This window comes from Schistocerca cancellata, chromosome 9, assembly GCF_023864275.1.
Source record: "Schistocerca cancellata isolate TAMUIC-IGC-003103 chromosome 9, iqSchCanc2.1, whole genome shotgun sequence".
NCBI lineage: Eukaryota > Metazoa > Arthropoda > Insecta > Orthoptera > Acrididae > Schistocerca > Schistocerca cancellata.
The window spans coordinates 155188154-155211393 of record NC_064634.1 but is presented as its reverse complement, the minus strand read 5'-3'; the positions used below and the strand labels follow the sequence as shown (position 1 = coordinate 155211393).

The 23240-nt window shown below is 53.6% G+C and overlaps 68 non-coding genes across 68 annotated transcripts; 34 read left to right on the top strand and 34 right to left on the bottom strand.

Annotated features, from left to right (window-relative positions):
* Positions 1–116: 116 nt before the first annotated feature.
* On the bottom strand, positions 117–188 carry Trnam-cau (transfer RNA methionine (anticodon CAU)). Its single transcript has one exon. It is a non-coding gene; the product is annotated as a tRNA-Met (tRNA).
* A 248-nt stretch (positions 189–436) lies between these two features.
* On the bottom strand, positions 437–509 carry Trnar-acg (transfer RNA arginine (anticodon ACG)). The gene has a single exon. It is a non-coding gene; the product is annotated as a tRNA-Arg (tRNA).
* Positions 510–951: 442 nt separating this feature from the next.
* Positions 952–1043, top strand: Trnai-uau (transfer RNA isoleucine (anticodon UAU)). Its single transcript is given in 2 exon segments — positions 952–989; positions 1008–1043. It is a non-coding gene; the product is annotated as a tRNA-Ile (tRNA).
* A 111-nt stretch (positions 1044–1154) lies between these two features.
* Positions 1155–1226, top strand: Trnad-guc (transfer RNA aspartic acid (anticodon GUC)). The gene has a single exon. It is a non-coding gene; the product is annotated as a tRNA-Asp (tRNA).
* Positions 1227–1462: 236 nt separating this feature from the next.
* Trnam-cau (transfer RNA methionine (anticodon CAU)) lies at positions 1463–1534 on the bottom strand. The gene has a single exon. It is a non-coding gene; the product is annotated as a tRNA-Met (tRNA).
* A 248-nt stretch (positions 1535–1782) lies between these two features.
* Trnar-acg (transfer RNA arginine (anticodon ACG)) lies at positions 1783–1855 on the bottom strand. The gene has a single exon. It is a non-coding gene; the product is annotated as a tRNA-Arg (tRNA).
* Positions 1856–2297: 442 nt separating this feature from the next.
* On the top strand, positions 2298–2389 carry Trnai-uau (transfer RNA isoleucine (anticodon UAU)). The gene is given in 2 exon segments: positions 2298–2335; positions 2354–2389. It is a non-coding gene; the product is annotated as a tRNA-Ile (tRNA).
* A 111-nt stretch (positions 2390–2500) lies between these two features.
* Trnaa-ggc (transfer RNA alanine (anticodon GGC)) lies at positions 2501–2572 on the top strand. Its single transcript has one exon. It is a non-coding gene; the product is annotated as a tRNA-Ala (tRNA).
* A 236-nt stretch (positions 2573–2808) lies between these two features.
* Positions 2809–2880, bottom strand: Trnam-cau (transfer RNA methionine (anticodon CAU)). The gene has a single exon. It is a non-coding gene; the product is annotated as a tRNA-Met (tRNA).
* A 248-nt stretch (positions 2881–3128) lies between these two features.
* Positions 3129–3201, bottom strand: Trnar-acg (transfer RNA arginine (anticodon ACG)). Its single transcript has one exon. It is a non-coding gene; the product is annotated as a tRNA-Arg (tRNA).
* Positions 3202–3643: 442 nt separating this feature from the next.
* Positions 3644–3735, top strand: Trnai-uau (transfer RNA isoleucine (anticodon UAU)). The gene is given in 2 exon segments: positions 3644–3681; positions 3700–3735. It is a non-coding gene; the product is annotated as a tRNA-Ile (tRNA).
* A 111-nt stretch (positions 3736–3846) lies between these two features.
* Trnad-guc (transfer RNA aspartic acid (anticodon GUC)) lies at positions 3847–3918 on the top strand. Its single transcript has one exon. It is a non-coding gene; the product is annotated as a tRNA-Asp (tRNA).
* A 236-nt stretch (positions 3919–4154) lies between these two features.
* Positions 4155–4226, bottom strand: Trnam-cau (transfer RNA methionine (anticodon CAU)). Its single transcript has one exon. It is a non-coding gene; the product is annotated as a tRNA-Met (tRNA).
* A 248-nt stretch (positions 4227–4474) lies between these two features.
* Trnar-acg (transfer RNA arginine (anticodon ACG)) lies at positions 4475–4547 on the bottom strand. Its single transcript has one exon. It is a non-coding gene; the product is annotated as a tRNA-Arg (tRNA).
* Positions 4548–4989: 442 nt separating this feature from the next.
* Trnai-uau (transfer RNA isoleucine (anticodon UAU)) lies at positions 4990–5081 on the top strand. Its single transcript is given in 2 exon segments — positions 4990–5027; positions 5046–5081. It is a non-coding gene; the product is annotated as a tRNA-Ile (tRNA).
* A 111-nt stretch (positions 5082–5192) lies between these two features.
* On the top strand, positions 5193–5264 carry Trnad-guc (transfer RNA aspartic acid (anticodon GUC)). Its single transcript has one exon. It is a non-coding gene; the product is annotated as a tRNA-Asp (tRNA).
* A 236-nt stretch (positions 5265–5500) lies between these two features.
* Positions 5501–5572, bottom strand: Trnam-cau (transfer RNA methionine (anticodon CAU)). Its single transcript has one exon. It is a non-coding gene; the product is annotated as a tRNA-Met (tRNA).
* Positions 5573–5820: 248 nt separating this feature from the next.
* Trnar-acg (transfer RNA arginine (anticodon ACG)) lies at positions 5821–5893 on the bottom strand. The gene has a single exon. It is a non-coding gene; the product is annotated as a tRNA-Arg (tRNA).
* Positions 5894–6335: 442 nt separating this feature from the next.
* Trnai-uau (transfer RNA isoleucine (anticodon UAU)) lies at positions 6336–6427 on the top strand. The gene is given in 2 exon segments: positions 6336–6373; positions 6392–6427. It is a non-coding gene; the product is annotated as a tRNA-Ile (tRNA).
* A 111-nt stretch (positions 6428–6538) lies between these two features.
* On the top strand, positions 6539–6610 carry Trnaa-ggc (transfer RNA alanine (anticodon GGC)). The gene has a single exon. It is a non-coding gene; the product is annotated as a tRNA-Ala (tRNA).
* A 236-nt stretch (positions 6611–6846) lies between these two features.
* On the bottom strand, positions 6847–6918 carry Trnam-cau (transfer RNA methionine (anticodon CAU)). Its single transcript has one exon. It is a non-coding gene; the product is annotated as a tRNA-Met (tRNA).
* Positions 6919–7166: 248 nt separating this feature from the next.
* Trnar-acg (transfer RNA arginine (anticodon ACG)) lies at positions 7167–7239 on the bottom strand. Its single transcript has one exon. It is a non-coding gene; the product is annotated as a tRNA-Arg (tRNA).
* A 442-nt stretch (positions 7240–7681) lies between these two features.
* On the top strand, positions 7682–7773 carry Trnai-uau (transfer RNA isoleucine (anticodon UAU)). Its single transcript is given in 2 exon segments — positions 7682–7719; positions 7738–7773. It is a non-coding gene; the product is annotated as a tRNA-Ile (tRNA).
* A 111-nt stretch (positions 7774–7884) lies between these two features.
* On the top strand, positions 7885–7956 carry Trnad-guc (transfer RNA aspartic acid (anticodon GUC)). Its single transcript has one exon. It is a non-coding gene; the product is annotated as a tRNA-Asp (tRNA).
* A 236-nt stretch (positions 7957–8192) lies between these two features.
* On the bottom strand, positions 8193–8264 carry Trnam-cau (transfer RNA methionine (anticodon CAU)). The gene has a single exon. It is a non-coding gene; the product is annotated as a tRNA-Met (tRNA).
* A 248-nt stretch (positions 8265–8512) lies between these two features.
* Trnar-acg (transfer RNA arginine (anticodon ACG)) lies at positions 8513–8585 on the bottom strand. The gene has a single exon. It is a non-coding gene; the product is annotated as a tRNA-Arg (tRNA).
* Positions 8586–9027: 442 nt separating this feature from the next.
* Positions 9028–9118, top strand: Trnai-uau (transfer RNA isoleucine (anticodon UAU)). The gene is given in 2 exon segments: positions 9028–9064; positions 9083–9118. It is a non-coding gene; the product is annotated as a tRNA-Ile (tRNA).
* Positions 9119–9229: 111 nt separating this feature from the next.
* Trnad-guc (transfer RNA aspartic acid (anticodon GUC)) lies at positions 9230–9301 on the top strand. Its single transcript has one exon. It is a non-coding gene; the product is annotated as a tRNA-Asp (tRNA).
* Positions 9302–9537: 236 nt separating this feature from the next.
* Positions 9538–9609, bottom strand: Trnam-cau (transfer RNA methionine (anticodon CAU)). The gene has a single exon. It is a non-coding gene; the product is annotated as a tRNA-Met (tRNA).
* A 248-nt stretch (positions 9610–9857) lies between these two features.
* Positions 9858–9930, bottom strand: Trnar-acg (transfer RNA arginine (anticodon ACG)). The gene has a single exon. It is a non-coding gene; the product is annotated as a tRNA-Arg (tRNA).
* Positions 9931–10372: 442 nt separating this feature from the next.
* On the top strand, positions 10373–10464 carry Trnai-uau (transfer RNA isoleucine (anticodon UAU)). Its single transcript is given in 2 exon segments — positions 10373–10410; positions 10429–10464. It is a non-coding gene; the product is annotated as a tRNA-Ile (tRNA).
* Positions 10465–10575: 111 nt separating this feature from the next.
* On the top strand, positions 10576–10647 carry Trnad-guc (transfer RNA aspartic acid (anticodon GUC)). The gene has a single exon. It is a non-coding gene; the product is annotated as a tRNA-Asp (tRNA).
* A 236-nt stretch (positions 10648–10883) lies between these two features.
* Positions 10884–10955, bottom strand: Trnam-cau (transfer RNA methionine (anticodon CAU)). Its single transcript has one exon. It is a non-coding gene; the product is annotated as a tRNA-Met (tRNA).
* A 248-nt stretch (positions 10956–11203) lies between these two features.
* Positions 11204–11276, bottom strand: Trnar-acg (transfer RNA arginine (anticodon ACG)). The gene has a single exon. It is a non-coding gene; the product is annotated as a tRNA-Arg (tRNA).
* A 442-nt stretch (positions 11277–11718) lies between these two features.
* Trnai-uau (transfer RNA isoleucine (anticodon UAU)) lies at positions 11719–11810 on the top strand. The gene is given in 2 exon segments: positions 11719–11756; positions 11775–11810. It is a non-coding gene; the product is annotated as a tRNA-Ile (tRNA).
* Positions 11811–11921: 111 nt separating this feature from the next.
* Trnad-guc (transfer RNA aspartic acid (anticodon GUC)) lies at positions 11922–11993 on the top strand. The gene has a single exon. It is a non-coding gene; the product is annotated as a tRNA-Asp (tRNA).
* Positions 11994–12229: 236 nt separating this feature from the next.
* Trnam-cau (transfer RNA methionine (anticodon CAU)) lies at positions 12230–12301 on the bottom strand. The gene has a single exon. It is a non-coding gene; the product is annotated as a tRNA-Met (tRNA).
* Positions 12302–12549: 248 nt separating this feature from the next.
* Trnar-acg (transfer RNA arginine (anticodon ACG)) lies at positions 12550–12622 on the bottom strand. Its single transcript has one exon. It is a non-coding gene; the product is annotated as a tRNA-Arg (tRNA).
* A 442-nt stretch (positions 12623–13064) lies between these two features.
* On the top strand, positions 13065–13156 carry Trnai-uau (transfer RNA isoleucine (anticodon UAU)). The gene is given in 2 exon segments: positions 13065–13102; positions 13121–13156. It is a non-coding gene; the product is annotated as a tRNA-Ile (tRNA).
* Positions 13157–13267: 111 nt separating this feature from the next.
* On the top strand, positions 13268–13339 carry Trnad-guc (transfer RNA aspartic acid (anticodon GUC)). Its single transcript has one exon. It is a non-coding gene; the product is annotated as a tRNA-Asp (tRNA).
* Positions 13340–13575: 236 nt separating this feature from the next.
* Positions 13576–13647, bottom strand: Trnam-cau (transfer RNA methionine (anticodon CAU)). Its single transcript has one exon. It is a non-coding gene; the product is annotated as a tRNA-Met (tRNA).
* Positions 13648–13895: 248 nt separating this feature from the next.
* Positions 13896–13968, bottom strand: Trnar-acg (transfer RNA arginine (anticodon ACG)). Its single transcript has one exon. It is a non-coding gene; the product is annotated as a tRNA-Arg (tRNA).
* A 442-nt stretch (positions 13969–14410) lies between these two features.
* Trnai-uau (transfer RNA isoleucine (anticodon UAU)) lies at positions 14411–14502 on the top strand. The gene is given in 2 exon segments: positions 14411–14448; positions 14467–14502. It is a non-coding gene; the product is annotated as a tRNA-Ile (tRNA).
* Positions 14503–14613: 111 nt separating this feature from the next.
* Positions 14614–14685, top strand: Trnad-guc (transfer RNA aspartic acid (anticodon GUC)). Its single transcript has one exon. It is a non-coding gene; the product is annotated as a tRNA-Asp (tRNA).
* A 236-nt stretch (positions 14686–14921) lies between these two features.
* Positions 14922–14993, bottom strand: Trnam-cau (transfer RNA methionine (anticodon CAU)). The gene has a single exon. It is a non-coding gene; the product is annotated as a tRNA-Met (tRNA).
* Positions 14994–15241: 248 nt separating this feature from the next.
* Trnar-acg (transfer RNA arginine (anticodon ACG)) lies at positions 15242–15314 on the bottom strand. Its single transcript has one exon. It is a non-coding gene; the product is annotated as a tRNA-Arg (tRNA).
* Positions 15315–15756: 442 nt separating this feature from the next.
* Trnai-uau (transfer RNA isoleucine (anticodon UAU)) lies at positions 15757–15848 on the top strand. Its single transcript is given in 2 exon segments — positions 15757–15794; positions 15813–15848. It is a non-coding gene; the product is annotated as a tRNA-Ile (tRNA).
* A 111-nt stretch (positions 15849–15959) lies between these two features.
* Trnad-guc (transfer RNA aspartic acid (anticodon GUC)) lies at positions 15960–16031 on the top strand. Its single transcript has one exon. It is a non-coding gene; the product is annotated as a tRNA-Asp (tRNA).
* A 236-nt stretch (positions 16032–16267) lies between these two features.
* Trnam-cau (transfer RNA methionine (anticodon CAU)) lies at positions 16268–16339 on the bottom strand. The gene has a single exon. It is a non-coding gene; the product is annotated as a tRNA-Met (tRNA).
* Positions 16340–16587: 248 nt separating this feature from the next.
* Trnar-acg (transfer RNA arginine (anticodon ACG)) lies at positions 16588–16660 on the bottom strand. Its single transcript has one exon. It is a non-coding gene; the product is annotated as a tRNA-Arg (tRNA).
* A 442-nt stretch (positions 16661–17102) lies between these two features.
* On the top strand, positions 17103–17194 carry Trnai-uau (transfer RNA isoleucine (anticodon UAU)). Its single transcript is given in 2 exon segments — positions 17103–17140; positions 17159–17194. It is a non-coding gene; the product is annotated as a tRNA-Ile (tRNA).
* Positions 17195–17305: 111 nt separating this feature from the next.
* Trnad-guc (transfer RNA aspartic acid (anticodon GUC)) lies at positions 17306–17377 on the top strand. The gene has a single exon. It is a non-coding gene; the product is annotated as a tRNA-Asp (tRNA).
* A 236-nt stretch (positions 17378–17613) lies between these two features.
* Trnam-cau (transfer RNA methionine (anticodon CAU)) lies at positions 17614–17685 on the bottom strand. The gene has a single exon. It is a non-coding gene; the product is annotated as a tRNA-Met (tRNA).
* A 248-nt stretch (positions 17686–17933) lies between these two features.
* Positions 17934–18006, bottom strand: Trnar-acg (transfer RNA arginine (anticodon ACG)). Its single transcript has one exon. It is a non-coding gene; the product is annotated as a tRNA-Arg (tRNA).
* A 442-nt stretch (positions 18007–18448) lies between these two features.
* On the top strand, positions 18449–18540 carry Trnai-uau (transfer RNA isoleucine (anticodon UAU)). Its single transcript is given in 2 exon segments — positions 18449–18486; positions 18505–18540. It is a non-coding gene; the product is annotated as a tRNA-Ile (tRNA).
* Positions 18541–18651: 111 nt separating this feature from the next.
* On the top strand, positions 18652–18723 carry Trnad-guc (transfer RNA aspartic acid (anticodon GUC)). Its single transcript has one exon. It is a non-coding gene; the product is annotated as a tRNA-Asp (tRNA).
* A 236-nt stretch (positions 18724–18959) lies between these two features.
* Trnam-cau (transfer RNA methionine (anticodon CAU)) lies at positions 18960–19031 on the bottom strand. Its single transcript has one exon. It is a non-coding gene; the product is annotated as a tRNA-Met (tRNA).
* A 248-nt stretch (positions 19032–19279) lies between these two features.
* Positions 19280–19352, bottom strand: Trnar-acg (transfer RNA arginine (anticodon ACG)). Its single transcript has one exon. It is a non-coding gene; the product is annotated as a tRNA-Arg (tRNA).
* Positions 19353–19794: 442 nt separating this feature from the next.
* On the top strand, positions 19795–19886 carry Trnai-uau (transfer RNA isoleucine (anticodon UAU)). The gene is given in 2 exon segments: positions 19795–19832; positions 19851–19886. It is a non-coding gene; the product is annotated as a tRNA-Ile (tRNA).
* Positions 19887–19997: 111 nt separating this feature from the next.
* Trnad-guc (transfer RNA aspartic acid (anticodon GUC)) lies at positions 19998–20069 on the top strand. The gene has a single exon. It is a non-coding gene; the product is annotated as a tRNA-Asp (tRNA).
* Positions 20070–20305: 236 nt separating this feature from the next.
* Positions 20306–20377, bottom strand: Trnam-cau (transfer RNA methionine (anticodon CAU)). The gene has a single exon. It is a non-coding gene; the product is annotated as a tRNA-Met (tRNA).
* A 248-nt stretch (positions 20378–20625) lies between these two features.
* Trnar-acg (transfer RNA arginine (anticodon ACG)) lies at positions 20626–20698 on the bottom strand. The gene has a single exon. It is a non-coding gene; the product is annotated as a tRNA-Arg (tRNA).
* A 442-nt stretch (positions 20699–21140) lies between these two features.
* On the top strand, positions 21141–21232 carry Trnai-uau (transfer RNA isoleucine (anticodon UAU)). The gene is given in 2 exon segments: positions 21141–21178; positions 21197–21232. It is a non-coding gene; the product is annotated as a tRNA-Ile (tRNA).
* Positions 21233–21343: 111 nt separating this feature from the next.
* Trnad-guc (transfer RNA aspartic acid (anticodon GUC)) lies at positions 21344–21415 on the top strand. The gene has a single exon. It is a non-coding gene; the product is annotated as a tRNA-Asp (tRNA).
* A 236-nt stretch (positions 21416–21651) lies between these two features.
* Trnam-cau (transfer RNA methionine (anticodon CAU)) lies at positions 21652–21723 on the bottom strand. The gene has a single exon. It is a non-coding gene; the product is annotated as a tRNA-Met (tRNA).
* A 248-nt stretch (positions 21724–21971) lies between these two features.
* On the bottom strand, positions 21972–22044 carry Trnar-acg (transfer RNA arginine (anticodon ACG)). Its single transcript has one exon. It is a non-coding gene; the product is annotated as a tRNA-Arg (tRNA).
* A 442-nt stretch (positions 22045–22486) lies between these two features.
* Trnai-uau (transfer RNA isoleucine (anticodon UAU)) lies at positions 22487–22578 on the top strand. Its single transcript is given in 2 exon segments — positions 22487–22524; positions 22543–22578. It is a non-coding gene; the product is annotated as a tRNA-Ile (tRNA).
* A 111-nt stretch (positions 22579–22689) lies between these two features.
* Trnad-guc (transfer RNA aspartic acid (anticodon GUC)) lies at positions 22690–22761 on the top strand. Its single transcript has one exon. It is a non-coding gene; the product is annotated as a tRNA-Asp (tRNA).
* The last annotated feature ends 479 nt before the right edge of the window (positions 22762–23240 follow it).

Sequence of the window (23240 nt, the reverse complement as noted above, 5' to 3'; positions counted from 1 at the left end):
ATTCTCCACACGACGTCGTCGTCGTTTCAGAACTTACAGGGTTTGCTGTTGACGCTGAGTCAGCGCACCCCAGGCTTAATGATCGAGCTCGAAGCACCCAAGAAAAAGAATAATTTTAGCAGAGCGTGGTTTCGATCCACGGACCTCTGGGTTATGGGCCCAGCACGCTTCCACTGCGCCACTCTGCTGCGTGACGTGCGACACTTGGAAAAGCGTTGTCTGCGTCGCGTACCGTTTAATTAACTGTGCAACATCTCTCAGCTTGACTTGTCTCGACTTTGCTCGACTGACGCTACGCTGACGCTTGCACGAAGCGATATTTACCACGATCGTCTCGAGATGCAGCTGCGAGATGCTCAGGATTGACATTGCACTCCACGCAGGTGGAAACATTCGAATGCACTGCCTAGCTACGCGCCCGCAACTAACAAAATGCCGACCCTGCCAGGATTCGAACCTGGAATCTTCTGATCCGTAGTCAGACGCGTTATCCGTTGCGCCACAGGGCCACTGGTCGCCTTTCGTCATATGAGGCGGGTACACATCGCAGAGCAACGTGTTCTCCGTGGCTCGGCAACTGCGTGTCGTCCACTGACAACGGCGGCGCGGCCACTCTGGTCTTCCGCACTCTGCAGGGAGCTGCCAAGGAAGGCATCTCTCCTCCAGCTGCTCGGCCACGGTGCGCCTGCATAGCTTAGAGCTTGCCACACATCTGCCCTCGCTGTTGGACAGGTAGCAGAAGGCAAGGCGCGCGTTTTTCTGCAATTTTTCGGTGATGACAAGCGGTTGATATTCTTGTAAGTGTAGCATATGAAGCAAGAATCGTATGAAGCATCCGTAGCCAGGTGCTAAAGTCGCAGTATGGCCGCAGGTGACGGTCGTATGATGGGTCGGTAGCCACAACAGGTTGGCAGCAAAGCAAATACCGCTAACTGAAAGCACCCTGCTGTAGCCCCAGTGGCGCAATTGGTTAGCGCACGGTACTTATAAGGCAGTAGCCGTGAGCAATGCCGGGGTTGTGAGTTCGAGCCTCACCTGGGGCATACTTTTATTTCGTAGCAGCTGACTCTGAAAGCATCGGGACGCTAGATTTGAGATGAATCACCTACTTGAGAAGCATAAGTGTGCGTGCGTTGTGCGTACCGATTGCGTATTCCTCGGTAGTATAGTGGTTAGTATCCCCGCCTGTCACGTGGGAGACCGGGGTTCGATTCCCCGCCGGGGAGGTGCGATTTTTATATCGCGAAAGTTGCACGTGTGGCCCGAAAAGACATTAACGTTGTGATCGAGAAATGTAGTTGCTGCAGAATCGTAAGAAACTCTGCGTCTTAGGAAGTGTTTCTCGTATTCTCCACACGACGTCGTCGTCGTTTCAGAACTTACAGGGTTTGCTGTTGACGCTGAGTCAGCGCACCCCAGGCTTAATGATCGAGCTCGAAGCACCCAAGAAAAAGAATAATTTTAGCAGAGCGTGGTTTCGATCCACGGACCTCTGGGTTATGGGCCCAGCACGCTTCCACTGCGCCACTCTGCTGCGTGACGTGCGACACTTGGAAAAGCGTTGTCTGCGTCGCGTACCGTTTAATTAACTGTGCAACATCTCTCAGCTTGGCTTGTCTCGACTTTGCTCGACTGACGCTACGCTGACGCTTGCACGAAGCGATATTTACCACGATCGTCTCGAGATGCAGCTGCGAGATGCTCAGGATTGACATTGCACTCCACGCAGGTGGAAACATTCGAATGCACTGCCTAGCTACGCGCCCGCAACTAACAAAATGCCGACCCTGCCACGATTCGAACCTGGAATCTTCTGATCCGTAGTCAGACGCGTTATCCGTTGCGCCACAGGGCCACTGGTCGCCTTTCGTCATATGAGGCGGGTACACATCGCAGAGCAACGTGTTCTCCGTGGCTCGGCAACTGCGTGTCGTCCACTGACAACGGCGGCGCGGCCACTCTGGTCTTCCGCACTCTGCAGGGAGCTGCCAAGGAAGGCATCTCTCCTCCAGCTGCTCGGCCACGGTGCGCCTGCATAGCTTAGAGCTTGCCACACATCTGCCCTCGCTGTTGGACAGGTAGCAGAAGGCAAGGCGCGCGTTTTTCTGCAATTTTTCGGTGATGACAAGCGGTTGATATGCTTGTAAGTGTAGCATATGAAGCAAGAATCGTATGAAGCATCCGTAGCCAGGTACTAAAGTCGCAGTATGGCCGCAGGTGACGGTCGTATGATGGGTCTGTAGCCACAACAGGTTGGCAGCAAAGCAAATACCGCTAACTGAAAGCACCCTGCTGTAGCCCCAGTGGCGCAATTGGTTAGCGCACGGTACTTATAAGGCAGTAGCCGTGAGCAATGCCGGGGTTGTGAGTTCGAGCCTCACCTGGGGCATACTTTTATTTCGTAGCAGCTGACTCTGAAAGCATCGGGACGCTAGATTTGAGATGAATCACCTACTTGAGAAGCATAAGTGTGCGTGCGTTGTGCGTACCGATTGCGTATTCCTCGGTAGTATAGTGGTTAGTATCCCCGCCTGGCACGCGGGAGACCGGGGTTCGATTCCCCGCCGGGGACGTGCGATTTTTATATCGCGAAAGTTGCACGTGTGGCCCGAAAAGACATTAACGTTGTGATCGAGAAATGTAGTTGCTGCAGAATCGTAAGAAACTCTGCGTCTTAGGAAGTGTTTCTCGTATTCTCCACACGACGTCGTCGTCGTTTCAGAACTTACAGGGTTTGCTGTTGACGCTGAGTCAGCGCACCCCAGGCTTAATGATCGAGCTCGAAGCACCCAAGAAAAAGAATAAATTTAGCAGAGCGTGGTTTCGATCCACGGACCTCTGGGTTATGGGCCCAGCACGCTTCCACTGCGCCACTCTGCTGCGTGACGTGCGACACTTGGAAAAGCGTTGTCTGCGTCGCGTACCGTTTAATTAACTGTGCAACATCTCTCAGCTTGGCTTGTCTCGACTTTGCTCGACTGACGCTACGCTGACGCTTGCACGAAGCGATATTTACCACGATCGTCTCGAGATGCAGCTGCGAGATGCTCAGGATTGACATTGCACTCCACGCAGGTGGAAACATTCGAATGCACTGCCTAGCTACGCGCCCGCAACTAACAAAATGCCGACCCTGCCAGGATTCGAACCTGGAATCTTCTGATCCGTAGTCAGACGCGTTATCCGTTGCGCCACAGGGCCACTGGTCGCCTTTCGTCATATGAGGCGGGTACACATCGCAGAGCAACGTGTTCTCCGTGGCTCGGCAACTGCGTGTCGTCCACTGACAACGGCGGCGCGGCCACTCTGGTCTTCCGCACTCTGCAGGGAGCTGCCAAGGAAGGCATCTCTCCTCCAGCTGCTCGGCCACGGTGCGCCTGCATAGCTTAGAGCTTGCCACACATCTGCCCTCGCTGTTGGACAGGTAGCAGAAGGCAAGGCGCGCGTTTTTCTGCAATTTTTCGGTGATGACAAGCGGTTGATATGCTTGTAAGTGTAGCATATGAAGCAAGAATCGTATGAAGCATCCGTAGCCAGGTGCTAAAGTCGCAGTATGGCCGCAGGTGACGGTCGTATGATGGGTCTGTAGCCACAACAGGTTGGCAGCAAAGCAAATACCGCTAACTGAAAGCACCCTGCTGTAGCCCCAGTGGCGCAATTGGTTAGCGCACGGTACTTATAAGGCAGTAGCCGTGAGCAATGCCGGGGTTGTGAGTTCGAGCCTCACCTGGGGCATACTTTTATTTCGTAGCAGCTGACTCTGAAAGCATCGGGACGCTAGATTTGAGATGAATCACCTACTTGAGAAGCATAAGTGTGCGTGCGTTGTGCGTACCGATTGCGTATTCCTCGGTAGTATAGTGGTTAGTATCCCCGCCTGTCACGCGGGAGACCGGGGTTCGATTCCCCGCCGGGGAGGTGCGATTTTTATATCGCGAAAGTTGCACGTGTGGCCCGAAAAGACATTAACGTTGTGATTGAGAAATGTAGTTGCTGCAGAATCGTAAGAAACTCTGCGTCTTAGGAAGTGTTTCTCGTATTCTCCACACGACGTCGTCGTCGTTTCAGAACTTACAGGGTTTGCTGTTGACGCTGAGTCAGCGCACCCCAGGCTTAATGATCGAGCTCGAAGCACCCAAGAAAAAGAATAATTTTAGCAGAGCGTGGTTTCGATCCACGGACCTCTGGGTTATGGGCCCAGCACGCTTCCACTGCGCCACTCTGCTGCGTGACGTGCGACACTTGGAAAAGCGTTGTCTGCGTCGCGTACCGTTTAATTAACTGTGCAACATCTCTCAGCTTGACTTGTCTCGACTTTGCTCGACTGACGCTACGCTGACGCTTGCACGAAGCGATATTTACCACGATCGTCTCGAGATGCAGCTGCGAGATGCTCAGGATTGACATTGCACTCCACGCAGGTGGAAACATTCGAATGCACTGCCTAGCTACGCGCCCGCAACTAACAAAATGCCGACCCTGCCAGGATTCGAACCTGGAATCTTCTGATCCGTAGTCAGACGCGTTATCCGTTGCGCCACAGGGCCACTGGTCGCCTTTCGTCATATGAGGCGGGTATACATCGCAGAGCAACGTGTTCTCCGTGGCTCGGCAACTGCGTGTCGTCCACTGACAACGGCGGCGCGGCCACTCTGGTCTTCCGCACTCTGCAGGGAGCTGCCAAGGAAGGCATCTCTCCTCCAGCTGCTCGGCCACGGTGCGCCTGCATAGCTTAGAGCTTGCCACACATCTGCCCTCGCTGTTGGACAGGTAGCAGAAGGCAAGGCGCGCGTTTTTCTGCAATTTTTCGGTGATGACAAGCGGTTGATATGCTTGTAAGTGTAGCATATGAAGCAAGAATCGTATGAAGCATCCGTAGCCAGGTGCTAAAGTCGCAGTATGGCCGCAGGTGACGGTCGTATGATGGGTCTGTAGCCACAACAGGTTGGCAGCAAAGCAAATACCGCTAACTGAAAGCACCCTGCTGTAGCCCCAGTGGCGCAATTGGTTAGCGCACGGTACTTATAAGGCAGTAGCCGTGAGCAATGCCGGGGTTGTGAGTTCGAGCCTCACCTGGGGCATACTTTTATTTCGTAGCAGCTGACTCTGAAAGCATCGGGACGCTAGATTTGAGATGAATCACCTACTTGAGAAGCATAAGTGTGCGTGCGTTGTGCGTACCGATTGCGTATTCCTCGGTAGTATAGTGGTTAGTATCCCCGCCTGTCACGTGGGAGACCGGGGTTCGATTCCCCGCCGGGGAGGTGCGATTTTTATATCGCGAAAGTTGCACGTGTGGCCCGAAAAGACATTAACGTTGTGATTGAGAAATGTAGTTGCTGCAGAATCGTAAGAAACTCTGCGTCTTAGGAAGTGTTTCTCGTATTCTCCACACGACGTCGTCGTCGTTTCAGAACTTACAGGGTTTGCTGTTGACGCTGAGTCAGCGCACCCCAGGCTTAATGATCGAGCTCGAAGCACCCAAGAAAAAGAATAATTTTAGCAGAGCGTGGTTTCGATCCACGGACCTCTGGGTTATGGGCCCAGCACGCTTCCACTGCGCCACTCTGCTGCGTGACGTGCGACACTTGGAAAAGCGTTGTCTGCGTCGCGTACCGTTTAATTAACTGTGCAACATCTCTCAGCTTGACTTGTCTCGACTTTGCTCGACTGACGCTACGCTGACGCTTGCACGAAGCGATATTTACCACGATCGTCTCGAGATGCAGCTGCGAGATGCTCAGGATTGACATTGCACTCCACGCAGGTGGAAACATTCGAATGCACTGCCTAGCTACGCGCCCGCAACTAACAAAATGCCGACCCTGCCAGGATTCGAACCTGGAATCTTCTGATCCGTAGTCAGACGCGTTATCCGTTGCGCCACAGGGCCACTGGTCGCCTTTCGTCATATGAGGCGGGTACACATCGCAGAGCAACGTGTTCTCCGTGGCTCGGCAACTGCGTGTCGTCCACTGACAACGGCGGCGCGGCCACTCTGGTCTTCCGCACTCTGCAGGGAGCTGCCAAGGAAGGCATCTCTCCTCCAGCTGCTCGGCCACGGTGCGCCTGCATAGCTTAGAGCTTGCCACACATCTGCCCTCGCTGTTGGACAGGTAGCAGAAGGCAAGGCGCGCGTTTTTCTGCAATTTTTCGGTGATGACAAGCGGTTGATATGCTTGTAAGTGTAGCATATGAAGCAAGAATCGTATGAAGCATCCGTAGCCAGGTACTAAAGTCGCAGTATGGCCGCAGGTGACGGTCGTATGATGGGTCTGTAGCCACAACAGGTTGGCAGCAAAGCAAATACCGCTAACTGAAAGCACCCTGCTGTAGCCCCAGTGGCGCAATTGGTTAGCGCACGGTACTTATAAGGCAGTAGCCGTGAGCAATGCCGGGGTTGTGAGTTCGAGCCTCACCTGGGGCATACTTTTATTTCGTTGCAGCTGACTCTGAAAGCATCGGGACGCTAGATTTGAGATGAATCACCTACTTGAGAAGCATAAGTGTGCGTGCGTTGTGCGTACCGATTGCGTATTCCTCGGTAGTATAGTGGTTAGTATCCCCGCCTGGCACGCGGGAGACCGGGGTTCGATTCCCCGCCGGGGACGTGCGATTTTTATATCGCGAAAGTTGCACGTGTGGCCCGAAAAGACATTAACGTTGTGATCGAGAAATGTAGTTGCTGCAGAATCGTAAGAAACTCTGCGTCTTAGGAAGTGTTTCTCGTATTCTCCACACGACGTCGTCGTCGTTTCAGAACTTACAGGGTTTGCTGTTGACGCTGAGTCAGCGCACCCCAGGCTTAATGATCGAGCTCGAAGCACCCAAGAAAAAGAATAATTTTAGCAGAGCGTGGTTTCGATCCACGGACCTCTGGGTTATGGGCCCAGCACGCTTCCACTGCGCCACTCTGCTGCGTGACGTGCGACACTTGGAAAAGCGTTGTCTGCGTCGCGTACCGTTTAATTAACTGTGCAACATCTCTCAGCTTGGCTTGTCTCGACTTTGCTCGACTGACGCTACGCTGACGCTTGCACGAAGCGATATTTACCACGATCGTCTCGAGATGCAGCTGCGAGATGCTCAGGATTGACATTGCACTCCACGCAGGTGGAAACATTCGAATGCACTGCCTAGCTACGCGCCCGCAACTAACAAAATGCCGACCCTGCCAGGATTCGAACCTGGAATCTTCTGATCCGTAGTCAGACGCGTTATCCGTTGCGCCACAGGGCCACTGGTCGCCTTTCGTCATATGAGGCGGGTACACATCGCAGAGCAACGTGTTCTCCGTGGCTCGGCAACTGCGTGTCGTCCACTGACAACGGCGGCGCGGCCACTCTGGTCTTCCGCACTCTGCAGGGAGCTGCCAAGGAAGGCATCTCTCCTCCAGCTGCTCGGCCACGGTGCGCCTGCATAGCTTAGAGCTTGCCACACATCTGCCCTCGCTGTTGGACAGGTAGCAGAAGGCAAGGCGCGCGTTTTTCTGCAATTTTTCGGTGATGACAAGCGGTTGATATGCTTGTAAGTGTAGCATATGAAGCAAGAATCGTATGAAGCATCCGTAGCCAGGTGCTAAAGTCGCAGTATGGCCGCAGGTGACGGTCGTATGATGGGTCTGTAGCCACAACAGGTTGGCAGCAAAGCAAATACCGCTAACTGAAAGCACCCTGCTGTAGCCCCAGTGGCGCAATTGGTTAGCGCACGGTACTTATAAGGCAGTAGCCGTGAGCAATGCCGGGGTTGTGAGTTCGAGCCTCACCTGGGGCATACTTTTATTTCGTAGCAGCTGACTCTGAAAGCATCGGGACGCTAGATTTGAGATGAATCACCTACTTGAGAAGCATAAGTGTGCGTGCGTTGTGCGTACCGATTGCGTATTCCTCGGTAGTATAGTGGTTAGTATCCCCGCCTGTCACGCGGGAGACCGGGGTTCGATTCCCCGCCGGGGAGGTGCGATTTTTATATCGCGAAAGTTGCACGTGTGGCCCGAAAAGACATTAACGTTGTGATTGAGAAATGTAGTTGCTGCAGAATCGTAAGAAACTCTGCGTCTTAGGAAGTGTTTCTCGTATTCTCCACACGACGTCGTCGTCGTTTCAGAACTTACAGGGTTTGCTGTTGACGCTGAGTCAGCGCACCCCAGGCTTAATGATCGAGCTCGAAGCACCCAAGAAAAAGAATAATTTTAGCAGAGCGTGGTTTCGATCCACGGACCTCTGGGTTATGGGCCCAGCACGCTTCCACTGCGCCACTCTGCTGCGTGACGTGCGACACTTGGAAAAGCGTTGTCTGCGTCGCGTACCGTTTAATTAACTGTGCAACATCTCTCAGCTTGACTTGTCTCGACTTTGCTCGACTGACGCTACGCTGACGCTTGCACGAAGCGATATTTACCACGATCGTCTCGAGATGCAGCTGCGAGATGCTCAGGATTGACATTGCACTCCACGCAGGTGGAAACATTCGAATGCACTGCCTAGCTACGCGCCCGCAACTAACAAAATGCCGACCCTGCCAGGATTCGAACCTGGAATCTTCTGATCCGTAGTCAGACGCGTTATCCGTTGCGCCACAGGGCCACTGGTCGCCTTTCGTCATATGAGGCGGGTATACATCGCAGAGCAACGTGTTCTCCGTGGCTCGGCAACTGCGTGTCGTCCACTGACAACGGCGGCGCGGCCACTCTGGTCTTCCGCACTCTGCAGGGAGCTGCCAAGGAAGGCATCTCTCCTCCAGCTGCTCGGCCACGGTGCGCCTGCATAGCTTAGAGCTTGCCACACATCTGCCCTCGCTGTTGGACAGGTAGCAGAAGGCAAGGCGCGCGTTTTTCTGCAATTTTTCGGTGATGACAAGCGGTTGATATGCTTGTAAGTGTAGCATATGAAGCAAGAATCGTATGAAGCATCCGTAGCCAGGTGCTAAAGTCGCAGTATGGCCGCAGGTGACGGTCGTATGATGGGTCTGTAGCCACAACAGGTTGGCAGCAAAGCAAATACCGCTAACTGAAAGCACCCTGCTGTAGCCCCAGTGGCGTATTGGTTAGCGCACGGTACTTATAAGGCAGTAGCCGTGAGCAATGCCGGGGTTGTGAGTTCGAGCCTCACCTGGGGCATACTTTTATTTCGTAGCAGCTGACTCTGAAAGCATCGGGACGCTAGATTTGAGATGAATCACCTACTTGAGAAGCATAAGTGTGCGTGCGTTGTGCGTACCGATTGCGTATTCCTCGGTAGTATAGTGGTTAGTATCCCCGCCTGTCACGTGGGAGACCGGGGTTCGATTCCCCGCCGGGGAGGTGCGATTTTTATATCGCGAAAGTTGCACGTGTGGCCCGAAAAGACATTAACGTTGTGATTGAGAAATGTAGTTGCTGCAGAATCGTAAGAAACTCTGCGTCTTAGGAAGTGTTTCTCGTATTCTCCACACGACGTCGTCGTCGTTTCAGAACTTACAGGGTTTGCTGTTGACGCTGAGTCAGCGCACCCCAGGCTTAATGATCGAGCTCGAAGCACCCAAGAAAAAGAATAATTTTAGCAGAGCGTGGTTTCGATCCACGGACCTCTGGGTTATGGGCCCAGCACGCTTCCACTGCGCCACTCTGCTGCGTGACGTGCGACACTTGGAAAAGCGTTGTCTGCGTCGTGTACCGTTTAATTAACTGTGCAACATCTCTCAGCTTGACTTGTCTCGACTTTGCTCGACTGACGCTACGCTGACGCTTGCACGAAGCGATATTTACCACGATCGTCTCGAGATGCAGCTGCGAGATGCTCAGGATTGACATTGCACTCCACGCAGGTGGAAACATTCGAATGCACTGCCTAGCTACGCGCCCGCAACTAACAAAATGCCGACCCTGCCAGGATTCGAACCTGGAATCTTCTGATCCGTAGTCAGACGCGTTATCCGTTGCGCCACAGGGCCACTGGTCGCCTTTCGTCATATGAGGCGGGTACACATCGCAGAGCAACGTGTTCTCCGTGGCTCGGCAACTGCGTGTCGTCCACTGACAACGGCGGCGCGGCCACTCTGGTCTTCCGCACTCTGCAGGGAGCTGCCAAGGAAGGCATCTCTCCTCCAGCTGCTCGGCCACGGTGCGCCTGCATAGCTTAGAGCTTGCAACACATCTGCCCTCGCTGTTGGACAGGTAGCAGAAGGCAAGGCGCGCGTTTTTCTGCAATTTTTCGGTGATGACAAGCGGTTGATATGCTTGTAAGTGTAGCATATGAAGCAAGAATCGTATGAAGCATCCGTAGCCAGGTGCTAAAGTCGCAGTATGGCCGCAGGTGACGGTCGTATGATGGGTCGGTAGCCACAACAGGTTGGCAGCAAAGCAAATACCGCTAACTGAAAGCACCCTGCTGTAGCCCCAGTGGCGCAATTGGTTAGCGCACGGTACTTATAAGGCAGTAGCCGTGAGCAATGCCGGGGTTGTGAGTTCGAGCCTCACCTGGGGCATACTCTTATTTCGTAGCAGCTGACTCTGAAAGCATCGGGACGCTAGATTTGAGATGAATCACCTACTTGAGAAGCATAAGTGTGCGTGCGTTGTGCGTACCGATTGCGTATTCCTCGGTAGTATAGTGGTTAGTATCCCCGCCTGTCACGTGGGAGACCGGGGTTCGATTCCCCGCCGGGGACGTGCGATTTTTATATCGCGAAAGTTGCACGTGTGGCCCGAAAAGACATTAACGTTGTGATCGAGAAATGTAGTTGCTGCAGAATCGTAAGAAACTCTGCGTCTTAGGAAGTGTTTCTCGTATTCTCCACACGACGTCGTCGTCGTTTCAGAACTTACAGGGTTTGCTGTTGACGCTGAGTCAGCGCACCCCAGGCTTAATGATCGAGCTCGAAGCACCCAAGAAAAAGAATAATTTTAGCAGAGCGTGGTTTCGATCCACGGACCTCTGGGTTATGGGCCCAGCACGCTTCCACTGCGCCACTCTGCTGCGTGACGTGCGACACTTGGAAAAGCGTTGTCTGCGTCGCGTACCGTTTAATTAACTGTGCAACATCTCTCAGCTTGGCTTGTCTCGACTTTGCTCGACTGACGCTACGCTGACGCTTGCACGAAGCGATATTTACCACGATCGTCTCGAGATGCAGCTGCGAGATGCTCAGGATTGACATTGCACTCCACGCAGGTGGAAACATTCGAATGCACTGCCTAGCTACGCGCCCGCAACTAACAAAATGCCGACCCTGCCAGGATTCGAACCTGGAATCTTCTGATCCGTAGTCAGACGCGTTATCCGTTGCGCCACAGGGCCACTGGTCGCCTTTCGTCATATGAGGCGGGTACACATCGCAGAGCAACGTGTTCTCCGTGGCTCGGCAACTGCGTGTCGTCCACTGACAACGGCGGCGCGGCCACTCTGGTCTTCCGCACTCTGCAGGGAGCTGCCAAGGAAGGCATCTCTCCTCCAGCTGCTCGGCCACGGTGCGCCTGCATAGCTTAGAGCTTGCCACACATCTGCCCTCGCTGTTGGACAGGTAGCAGAAGGCAAGGCGCGCGTTTTTCTGCAATTTTTCGGTGATGACAAGCGGTTGATATGCTTGTAAGTGTAGCATATGAAGCAAGAATCGTATGAAGCATCCGTAGCCAGGTGCTAAAGTCGCAGTATGGCCGCAGGTGACGGTCGTATGATGGGTCTGTAGCCACAACAGGTTGGCAGCAAAGCAAATACCGCTAACTGAAAGCACCCTGCTGTAGCCCCAGTGGCGCAATTGGTTAGCGCACGGTACTTATAAGGCAGTAGCCGTGAGCAATGCCGGGGTTGTGAGTTCGAGCCTCACCTGGGGCATACTTTTATTTCGTAGCAGCTGACTCTGAAAGCATCGGGACGCTAGATTTGAGATGAATCACCTACTTGAGAAGCATAAGTGTGCGTGCGTTGTGCGTACCGATTGCGTATTCCTCGGTAGTATAGTGGTTAGTATCCCCGCCTGTCACGTGGGAGACCGGGGTTCGATTCCCCGCCGGGGAGGTGCGATTTTTATATCGCGAAAGTTGCACGTGTGGCCCGAAAAGACATTAACGTTGTGATTGAGAAATGTAGTTGCTGCAGAATCGTAAGAAACTCTGCGTCTTAGGAAGTGTTTCTCGTATTCTCCACACGACGTCGTCGTCGTTTCAGAACTTACAGGGTTTGCTGTTGACGCTGAGTCAGCGCACCCCAGGCTTAATGATCGAGCTCGAAGCACCCAAGAAAAAGAATAATTTTAGCAGAGCGTGGTTTCGATCCACGGACCTCTGGGTTATGGGCCCAGCACGCTTCCACTGCGCCACTCTGCTGCGTGACGTGCGACACTTGGAAAAGCGTTGTCTGCGTCGCGTACCGTTTAATTAACTGTGCAACATCTCTCAGCTTGACTTGTCTCGACTTTGCTCGACTGACGCTACGCTGACGCTTGCACGAAGCGATATTTACCACGATCGTCTCGAGATGCAGCTGCGAGATGCTCAGGATTGACATTGCACTCCACGCAGGTGGAAACATTCGAATGCACTGCCTAGCTACGCGCCCGCAACTAACAAAATGCCGACCCTGCCAGGATTCGAACCTGGAATCTTCTGATCCGTAGTCAGACGCGTTATCCGTTGCGCCACAGGGCCACTGGTCGCCTTTCGTCATATGAGGCGGGTACACATCGCAGAGCAACGTGTTCTCCGTGGCTCGGCAACTGCGTGTCGTCCACTGACAACGGCGGCGCGGCCACTCTGGTCTTCCGCACTCTGCAGGGAGCTGCCAAGGAAGGCATCTCTCCTCCAGCTGCTCGGCCACGGTGCGCCTGCATAGCTTAGAGCTTGCAACACATCTGCCCTCGCTGTTGGACAGGTAGCAGAAGGCAAGGCGCGCGTTTTTCTGCAATTTTTCGGTGATGACAAGCGGTTGATATGCTTGTAAGTGTAGCATATGAAGCAAGAATCGTATGAAGCATCCGTAGCCAGGTGCTAAAGTCGCAGTATGGCCGCAGGTGACGGTCGTATGATGGGTCGGTAGCCACAACAGGTTGGCAGCAAAGCAAATACCGCTAACTGAAAGCACCCTGCTGTAGCCCCAGTGGCGCAATTGGTTAGCGCACGGTACTTATAAGGCAGTAGCCGTGAGCAATGCCGGGGTTGTGAGTGCGAGCCTCACCTGGGGCATACTCTTATTTCGTAGCAGCTGACTCTGAAAGCATCGGGACGCTAGATTTGAGATGAATCACCTACTTGAGAAGCATAAGTGTGCGTGCGTTGTGCGTACCGATTGCGTATTCCTCGGTAGTATAGTGGTTAGTATCCCCGCCTGTCACGTGGGAGACCGGGGTTCGATTCCCCGCCGGGGAGGTGCGATTTTTATATCGCGAAAGTTGCACGTGTGGCCCGAAAAGACATTAACGTTGTGATCGAGAAATGTAGTTGCTGCAGAATCGTAAGAAACTCTGCGTCTTAGGAAGTGTTTCTCGTATTCTCCACACGACGTCGTCGTCGTTTCAGAACTTACAGGGTTTGCTGTTGACGCTGAGTCAGCGCACCCCAGGCTTAATGATCGAGCTCGAAGCACCCAAGAAAAAGAATAATTTTAGCAGAGCGTGGTTTCGATCCACGGACCTCTGGGTTATGGGCCCAGCACGCTTCCACTGCGCCACTCTGCTGCGTGACGTGCGACACTTGGAAAAGCGTTGTCTGCGTCGCGTACCGTTTAATTAACTGTGCAACATCTCTCAGCTTGGCTTGTCTCGACTTTGCTCGACTGACGCTACGCTGACGCTTGCACGAAGCGATATTTACCACGATCGTCTCGAGATGCAGCTGCGAGATGCTCAGGATTGACATTGCACTCCACGCAGGTGGAAACATTCGAATGCACTGCCTAGCTACGCGCCCGCAACTAACAAAATGCCGACCCTGCCAGGATTCGAACCTGGAATCTTCTGATCCGTAGTCAGACGCGTTATCCGTTGCGCCACAGGGCCACTGGTCGCCTTTCGTCATATGAGGCGGGTACACATCGCAGAGCAACGTGTTCTCCGTGGCTCGGCAACTGCGTGTCGTCCACTGACAACGGCGGCGCGGCCACTCTGGTCTTCCGCACTCTGCAGGGAGCTGCCAAGGAAGGCATCTCTCCTCCAGCTGCTCGGCCACGGTGCGCCTGCATAGCTTAGAGCTTGCCACACATCTGCCCTCGCTGTTGGACAGGTAGCAGAAGGCAAGGCGCGCGTTTTTCTGCAATTTTTCGGTGATGACAAGCGGTTGATATGCTTGTAAGTGTAGCATATGAAGCAAGAATCGTATGAAGCATCCGTAGCCAGGTGCTAAAGTCGCAGTATGGCCGCAGGTGACGGTCGTATGATGGGTCGGTAGCCACAACAGGTTGGCAGCAAAGCAAATACCGCTAACTGAAAGCACCCTGCTGTAGCCCCAGTGGCGCAATTGGTTAGCGCACGGTACTTATAAGGCAGTAGCCGTGAGCAATGCCGGGGTTGTGAGTTCGAGCCTCACCTGGGGCATACTCTTATTTCGTAGCAGCTGACTCTGAAAGCATCGGGACGCTAGATTTGAGATGAATCACCTACTTGAGAAGCATAAGTGTGCGTGCGTTGTGCGTACCGATTGCGTATTCCTCGGTAGTATAGTGGTTAGTATCCCCGCCTGTCACGTGGGAGACCGGGGTTCGATTCCCCGCCGGGGACGTGCGATTTTTATATCGCGAAAGTTGCACGTGTGGCCCGAAAAGACATTAACGTTGTGATCGAGAAATGTAGTTGCTGCAGAATCGTAAGAAACTCTGCGTCTTAGGAAGTGTTTCTCGTATTCTCCACACGACGTCGTCGTCGTTTCAGAACTTACAGGGTTTGCTGTTGACGCTGAGTCAGCGCACCCCAGGCTTAATGATCGAGCTCGAAGCACCCAAGAAAAAGAATAATTTTAGCAGAGCGTGGTTTCGATCCACGGACCTCTGGGTTATGGGCCCAGCACGCTTCCACTGCGCCACTCTGCTGCGTGACGTGCGACACTTGGAAAAGCGTTGTCTGCGTCGCGTACCGTTTAATTAACTGTGCAACATCTCTCAGCTTGGCTTGTCTCGACTTTGCTCGACTGACGCTACGCTGACGCTTGCACGAAGCGATATTTACCACGATCGTCTCGAGATGCAGCTGCGAGATGCTCAGGATTGACATTGCACTCCACGCAGGTGGAAACATTCGAATGCACTGCCTAGCTACGCGCCCGCAACTAACAAAATGCCGACCCTGCCAGGATTCGAACCTGGAATCTTCTGATCCGTAGTCAGACGCGTTATCCGTTGCGCCACAGGGCCACTGGTCGCCTTTCGTCATATGAGGCGGGTACACATCGCAGAGCAACGTGTTCTCCGTGGCTCGGCAACTGCGTGTCGTCCACTGACAACGGCGGCGCGGCCACTCTGGTCTTCCGCACTCTGCAGGGAGCTGCCAAGGAAGGCATCTCTCCTCCAGCTGCTCGGCCACGGTGCGCCTGCATAGCTTAGAGCTTGCCACACATCTGCCCTCGCTGTTGGACAGGTAGCAGAAGGCAAGGCGCGCGTTTTTCTGCAATTTTTCGGTGATGACAAGCGGTTGATATGCTTGTAAGTGTAGCATATGAAGCAAGAATCGTATGAAGCATCCGTAGCCAGGTGCTAAAGTCGCAGTATGGCCGCAGGTGACGGTCGTATGATGGGTCTGTAGCCACAACAGGTTGGCAGCAAAGCAAATACCGCTAACTGAAAGCACCCTGCTGTAGCCCCAGTGGCGCAATTGGTTAGCGCACGGTACTTATAAGGCAGTAGCCGTGAGCAATGCCGGGGTTGTGAGTTCGAGCCTCACCTGGGGCATACTTTTATTTCGTAGCAGCTGACTCTGAAAGCATCGGGACGCTAGATTTGAGATGAATCACCTACTTGAGAAGCATAAGTGTGCGTGCGTTGTGCGTACCGATTGCGTATTCCTCGGTAGTATAGTGGTTAGTATCCCCGCCTGTCACGTGGGAGACCGGGGTTCGATTCCCCGCCGGGGAGGTGCGATTTTTATATCGCGAAAGTTGCACGTGTGGCCCGAAAAGACATTAACGTTGTGATTGAGAAATGTAGTTGCTGCAGAATCGTAAGAAACTCTGCGTCTTAGGAAGTGTTTCTCGTATTCTCCACACGACGTCGTCGTCGTTTCAGAACTTACAGGGTTTGCTGTTGACGCTGAGTCAGCGCACCCCAGGCTTAATGATCGAGCTCGAAGCACCCAAGAAAAAGAATAATTTTAGCAGAGCGTGGTTTCGATCCACGGACCTCTGGGTTATGGGCCCAGCACGCTTCCACTGCGCCACTCTGCTGCGTGACGTGCGACACTTGGAAAAGCGTTGTCTGCGTCGCGTACCGTTTAATTAACTGTGCAACATCTCTCAGCTTGACTTGTCTCGACTTTGCTCGACTGACGCTACGCTGACGCTTGCACGAAGCGATATTTACCACGATCGTCTCGAGATGCAGCTGCGAGATGCTCAGGATTGACATTGCACTCCACGCAGGTGGAAACATTCGAATGCACTGCCTAGCTACGCGCCCGCAACTAACAAAATGCCGACCCTGCCAGGATTCGAACCTGGAATCTTCTGATCCGTAGTCAGACGCGTTATCCGTTGCGCCACAGGGCCACTGGTCGCCTTTCGTCATATGAGGCGGGTACACATCGCAGAGCAACGTGTTCTCCGTGGCTCGGCAACTGCGTGTCGTCCACTGACAACGGCGGCGCGGCCACTCTGGTCTTCCGCACTCTGCAGGGAGCTGCCAAGGAAGGCATCTCTCCTCCAGCTGCTCGGCCACGGTGCGCCTGCATAGCTTAGAGCTTGCAACACATCTGCCCTCGCTGTTGGACAGGTAGCAGAAGGCAAGGCGCGCGTTTTTCTGCAATTTTTCGGTGATGACAAGCGGTTGATATGCTTGTAAGTGTAGCATATGAAGCAAGAATCGTATGAAGCATCCGTAGCCAGGTGCTAAAGTCGCAGTATGGCCGCAGGTGACGGTCGTATGATGGGTCGGTAGCCACAACAGGTTGGCAGCAAAGCAAATACCGCTAACTGAAAGCACCCTGCTGTAGCCCCAGTGGCGCAATTGGTTAGCGCACGGTACTTATAAGGCAGTAGCCGTGAGCAATGCCGGGGTTGTGAGTGCGAGCCTCACCTGGGGCATACTCTTATTTCGTAGCAGCTGACTCTGAAAGCATCGGGACGCTAGATTTGAGATGAATCACCTACTTGAGAAGCATAAGTGTGCGTGCGTTGTGCGTACCGATTGCGTATTCCTCGGTAGTATAGTGGTTAGTATCCCCGCCTGTCACGTGGGAGACCGGGGTTCGATTCCCCGCCGGGGAGGTGCGATTTTTATATCGCGAAAGTTGCACGTGTGGCCCGAAAAGACATTAACGTTGTGATCGAGAAATGTAGTTGCTGCAGAATCGTAAGAAACTCTGCGTCTTAGGAAGTGTTTCTCGTATTCTCCACACGACGTCGTCGTCGTTTCAGAACTTACAGGGTTTGCTGTTGACGCTGAGTCAGCGCACCCCAGGCTTAATGATCGAGCTCGAAGCACCCAAGAAAAAGAATAATTTTAGCAGAGCGTGGTTTCGATCCACGGACCTCTGGGTTATGGGCCCAGCACGCTTCCACTGCGCCACTCTGCTGCGTGACGTGCGACACTTGGAAAAGCGTTGTCTGCGTCGCGTACCGTTTAATTAACTGTGCAACATCTCTCAGCTTGGCTTGTCTCGACTTTGCTCGACTGACGCTACGCTGACGCTTGCACGAAGCGATATTTACCACGATCGTCTCGAGATGCAGCTGCGAGATGCTCAGGATTGACATTGCACTCCACGCAGGTGGAAACATTCGAATGCACTGCCTAGCTACGCGCCCGCAACTAACAAAATGCCGACCCTGCCAGGATTCGAACCTGGAATCTTCTGATCCGTAGTCAGACGCGTTATCCGTTGCGCCACAGGGCCACTGGTCGCCTTTCGTCATATGAGGCGGGTACACATCGCAGAGCAACGTGTTCTCCGTGGCTCGGCAACTGCGTGTCGTCCACTGACAACGGCGGCGCGGCCACTCTGGTCTTCCGCACTCTGCAGGGAGCTGCCAAGGAAGGCATCTCTCCTCCAGCTGCTCGGCCACGGTGCGCCTGCATAGCTTAGAGCTTGCCACACATCTGCCCTCGCTGTTGGACAGGTAGCAGAAGGCAAGGCGCGCGTTTTTCTGCAATTTTTCGGTGATGACAAGCGGTTGATATGCTTGTAAGTGTAGCATATGAAGCAAGAATCGTATGAAGCATCCGTAGCCAGGTGCTAAAGTCGCAGTATGGCCGCAGGTGACGGTCGTATGATGGGTCGGTAGCCACAACAGGTTGGCAGCAAAGCAAATACCGCTAACTGAAAGCACCCTGCTGTAGCCCCAGTGGCGCAATTGGTTAGCGCACGGTACTTATAAGGCAGTAGCCGTGAGCAATGCCGGGGTTGTGAGTTCGAGCCTCACCTGGGGCATACTTTTATTTCGTAGCAGCTGACTCTGAAAGCATCGGGACGCTAGATTTGAGATGAATCACCTACTTGAGAAGCATAAGTGTGCGTGCGTTGTGCGTACCGATTGCGTATTCCTCGGTAGTATAGTGGTTAGTATCCCCGCCTGTCACGCGGGAGACCGGGGTTCGATTCCCCGCCGGGGACGTGCATTTTTTATATCGCGAAAGTTGCACGTGTGGCCCGAAAAGACATTAACGTTGTGATCGAGAAATGTAGTTGCTGCAGAATCGTAAGAAACTCTGCGTCTTAGGAAGTGTTTCTCGTATTCTCCACACGACGTCGTCGTCGTTTCAGAACTTACAGGGTTTGCTGTTGACGCTGAGTCAGCGCACCCCAGGCTTAATGATCGAGCTCGAAGCACCCAAGAAAAAGAATAATTTTAGCAGAGCGTGGTTTCGATCCACGGACCTCTGGGTTATGGGCCCAGCACGCTTCCACTGCGCCACTCTGCTGCGTGACGTGCGACACTTGGAAAAGCGTTGTCTGCGTCGCGTACCGTTTAATTAACTGTGCAACATCTCTCAGCTTGGCTTGTCTCGACTTTGCTCGACTGACGCTACGCTGACGCTTGCACGAAGCGATATTTACCACGATCGTCTCGAGATGCAGCTGCGAGATGCTCAGGATTGACATTGCACTCCACGCAGGTGGAAACATTCGAATGCACTGCCTAGCTACGCGCCCGCAACTAACAAAATGCCGACCCTGCCAGGATTCGAACCTGGAATCTTCTGATCCGTAGTCAGACGCGTTATCCGTTGCGCCACAGGGCCACTGGTCGCCTTTCGTCGTATGAGGCGGGTACACATCGCAGAGCAACGTGTTCTCCGTGGCTCGGCAACTGCGTGTCGTCCACTGACAACGGCGGCGCGGCCACTCTGGTCTTCCGCACTCTGCAGGGAGCTGCCAAGGAAGGCATCTCTCCTCCAGCTGCTCGGCCACGGTGCGCCTGCATAGCTTAGAGCTTGCCACACATCTGCCCTCGCTGTTGGACAGGTAGCAGAAGGCAAGGCGCGCGTTTTTCTGCAATTTTTCGGTGATGACAAGCGGTTGATATGCTTGTAAGTGTAGCATATGAAGCAAGAATCGTATGAAGCATCCGTAGCCAGGTGCTAAAGTCGCAGTATGGCCGCAGGTGACGGTCGTATGATGGGTCGGTAGCCACAACAGGTTGGCAGCAAAGCAAATACCGCTAACTGAAAGCACCCTGCTGTAGCCCCAGTGGCGCAATTGGTTAGCGCACGGTACTTATAAGGCAGTAGCCGTGAGCAATGCCGGGGTTGTGAGTTCGAGCCTCACCTGGGGCATACTTTTATTTCGTAGCAGCTGACTCTGAAAGCATCGGGACGCTAGATTTGAGATGAATCACCTACTTGAGAAGCATAAGTGTGCGTGCGTTGTGCGTACCGATTGCGTATTCCTCGGTAGTATAGTGGTTAGTATCCCCGCCTGTCACGCGGGAGACCGGGGTTCGATTCCCCGCCGGGGACGTGCATTTTTTATATCGCGAAAGTTGCACGTGTGGCCCGAAAAGACATTAACGTTGTGATCGAGAAATGTAGTTGCTGCAGAATCGTAAGAAACTCTGCGTCTTAGGAAGTGTTTCTCGTATTCTCCACACGACGTCGTCGTCGTTTCAGAACTTACAGGGTTTGCTGTTGACGCTGAGTCAGCGCACCCCAGGCTTAATGATCGAGCTCGAAGCACCCACGAAAAAGAATAATTTTAGCAGAGCGTGGTTTCGATCCACGGACCTCTGGGTTATGGGCCCAGCACGCTTCCACTGCGCCACTCTGCTGCGTGACGTGCGACACTTGGAAAAGCGTTGTCTGCGTCGCGTACCGTTTAATTAACTGTGCAACATCTCTCAGCTTGGCTTGTCTCGACTTTGCTCGACTGACGCTACGCTGACGCTTGCACGAAGCGATATTTACCACGATCGTCTCGAGATGCAGCTGCGAGATGCTCAGGATTGACATTGCACTCCACGCAGGTGGAAACATTCGAATGCACTGCCTAGCTACGCGCCCGCAACTAACAAAATGCCGACCCTGCCAGGATTCGAACCTGGAATCTTCTGATCCGTAGTCAGACGCGTTATCCGTTGCGCCACAGGGCCACTGGTCGCCTTTCGTCGTATGAGGCGGGTACACATCGCAGAGCAACGTGTTCTCCGTGGCTCGGCAACTGCGTGTCGTCCACTGACAACGGCGGCGCGGCCACTCTGGTCTTCCGCACTCTGCAGGGAGCTGCCAAGGAAGGCATCTCTCCTCCAGCTGCTCGGCCACGGTGCGCCTGCATAGCTTAGAGCTTGCCACACATCTGCCCTCGCTGTTGGACAGGTAGCAGAAGGCAAGGCGCGCGTTTTTCTGCAATTTTTCGGTGATGACAAGCGGTTGATATGCTTGTAAGTGTAGCATATGAAGCAAGAATCGTATGAAGCATCCGTAGCCAGGTGCTAAAGTCGCAGTATGGCCGCAGGTGACGGTCGTATGATGGGTCGGTAGCCACAACAGGTTGGCAGCAAAACAAATACCGCTAACTGAAAGCACCCTGCTGTAGCCCCAGTGGCGCAATTGGTTAGCGCACGGTACTTATAAGGCAGTAGCCGTGAGCAATGCCGGGGTTGTGAGTTCGAGCCTCACCTGGGGCATACTTTTATTTCGTAGCAGCTGACTCTGAAAGCATCGGGACGCTAGATTTGAGATGAATCACCTACTTGAGAAGCATAAGTGTGCGTGCGTTGTGCGTACCGATTGCGTATTCCTCGGTAGTATAGTGGTTAGTATCCCCGCCTGTCACGTGGGAGACCGGGGTTCGATTCCCCGCCGGGGAGGTGCGATTTTTATATCGCGAAAGTTGCACGTGTGGCCCGAAAAGACATTAACGTTGTGATCGAGAAATGTAGTTGCTGCAGAATCGTAAGAAACTCTGCGTCTTAGGAAGTGTTTCTCGTATTCTCCACACGACGTCGTCGTCGTTTCAGAACTTACAGGGTTTGCTGTTGACGCTGAGTCAGCGCACCCCAGGCTTAATGATCGAGCTCGAAGCACCCAAGAAAAAGAATAATTTTAGCAGAGCGTGGTTTCGATCCACGGACCTCTGGGTTATGGGCCCAGCACGCTTCCACTGCGCCACTCTGCTGCGTGACGTGCGACACTTGGAAAAGCGTTGTCTGTGTCGCGTACCGTTTAATTAACTGTGCAACATCTCTCAGCTTGGCTTGTCTCGACTTTGCTCGACTGACGCTACGCTGACGCTTGCACGAAGCGATATTTACCACGATCGTCTCGAGATGCAGCTGCGAGATGCTCAGGATTGACATTGCACTCCACGCAGGTGGAAACATTCGAATGCACTGCCTAGCTACGCGCCCGCAACTAACAAAATGCCGACCCTGCCAGGATTCGAACCTGGAATCTTCTGATCCGTAGTCAGACGCGTTATCCGTTGCGCCACAGGGCCACTGGTCGCCTTTCGTCATATGAGGCGGGTACACATCGCAGAGCAACGTGTTCTCCGTGGCTCGGCAACTGCGTGTCGTCCACTGACAACGGCGGCGCGGCCACTCTGGTCTTCCGCACTCTGCAGGGAGCTGCCAAGGAAGGCATCTCTCCTCCAGCTGCTCGGCCACGGTGCGCCTGCATAGCTTAGAGCTTGCCACACATCTGCCCTCGCTGTTGGACAGGTAGCAGAAGGCAAGGCGCGCGTTTTTCTGCAATTTTTCGGTGATGACAAGCGGTTGATATGCTTGTAAGTGTAGCATATGAAGCAAGAATCGTATGAAGCATCCGTAGCCAGGTGCTAAAGTCGCAGTATGGCCGCAGGTGACGGTCGTATGATGGGTCGGTAGCCACAACAGGTTGGCAGCAAAGCAAATACCGCTAACTGAAAGCACCCTGCTGTAGCCCCAGTGGCGCAATTGGTTAGCGCACGGTACTTATAAGGCAGTAGCCGTGAGCAATGCCGGGGTTGTGAGTTCGAGCCTCACCTGGGGCATACTTTTATTTCGTAGCAGCTGACTCTGAAAGCATCGGGACGCTAGATTTGAGATGAATCACCTACTTGAGAAGCTTAAGTGTGCGTGCGTTGTGCGTACCGATTGCGTATTCCTCGGTAGTATAGTGGTTAGTATCCCCGCCTGTCACGCGGGAGACTGGGGTTCGATTCCCCGCCGGGGACGTGCGATTTTTATATCGCGAAAGTTGCACGTGTGGCCCGAAAAGACATTAACGTTGTGATCGAGAAATGTAGTTGCTGCAGAATCGTAAGAAACTCTGCGTCTTAGGAAGTGTTTCTCGTATTCTCCACACGACGTCGTCGTCGTTTCAGAACTTACAGGGTTTGCTGTTGACGCTGAGTCAGCGCACCCCAGGCTTAATGATCGAGCTCGAAGCACCCAAGAAAAAGAATAATTTTAGCAGAGCGTGGTTTCGATCCACGGACCTCTGGGTTATGGGCCCAGCACGCTTCCACTGCGCCACTCCGCTGCGTGACGTGCGACACTTGGAAAAGCGTTGTCTGCGTCGCGTACCGTTTAATTAACTGTGCAACATCTCTCAGCTTGACTTGTCTCGACTGACGCTACGCTGACGCTTGCACGAAGCGATATTTACCACGATCGTCTCGAGATGCAGCTGCGAGATGCCCAGGATTGACAT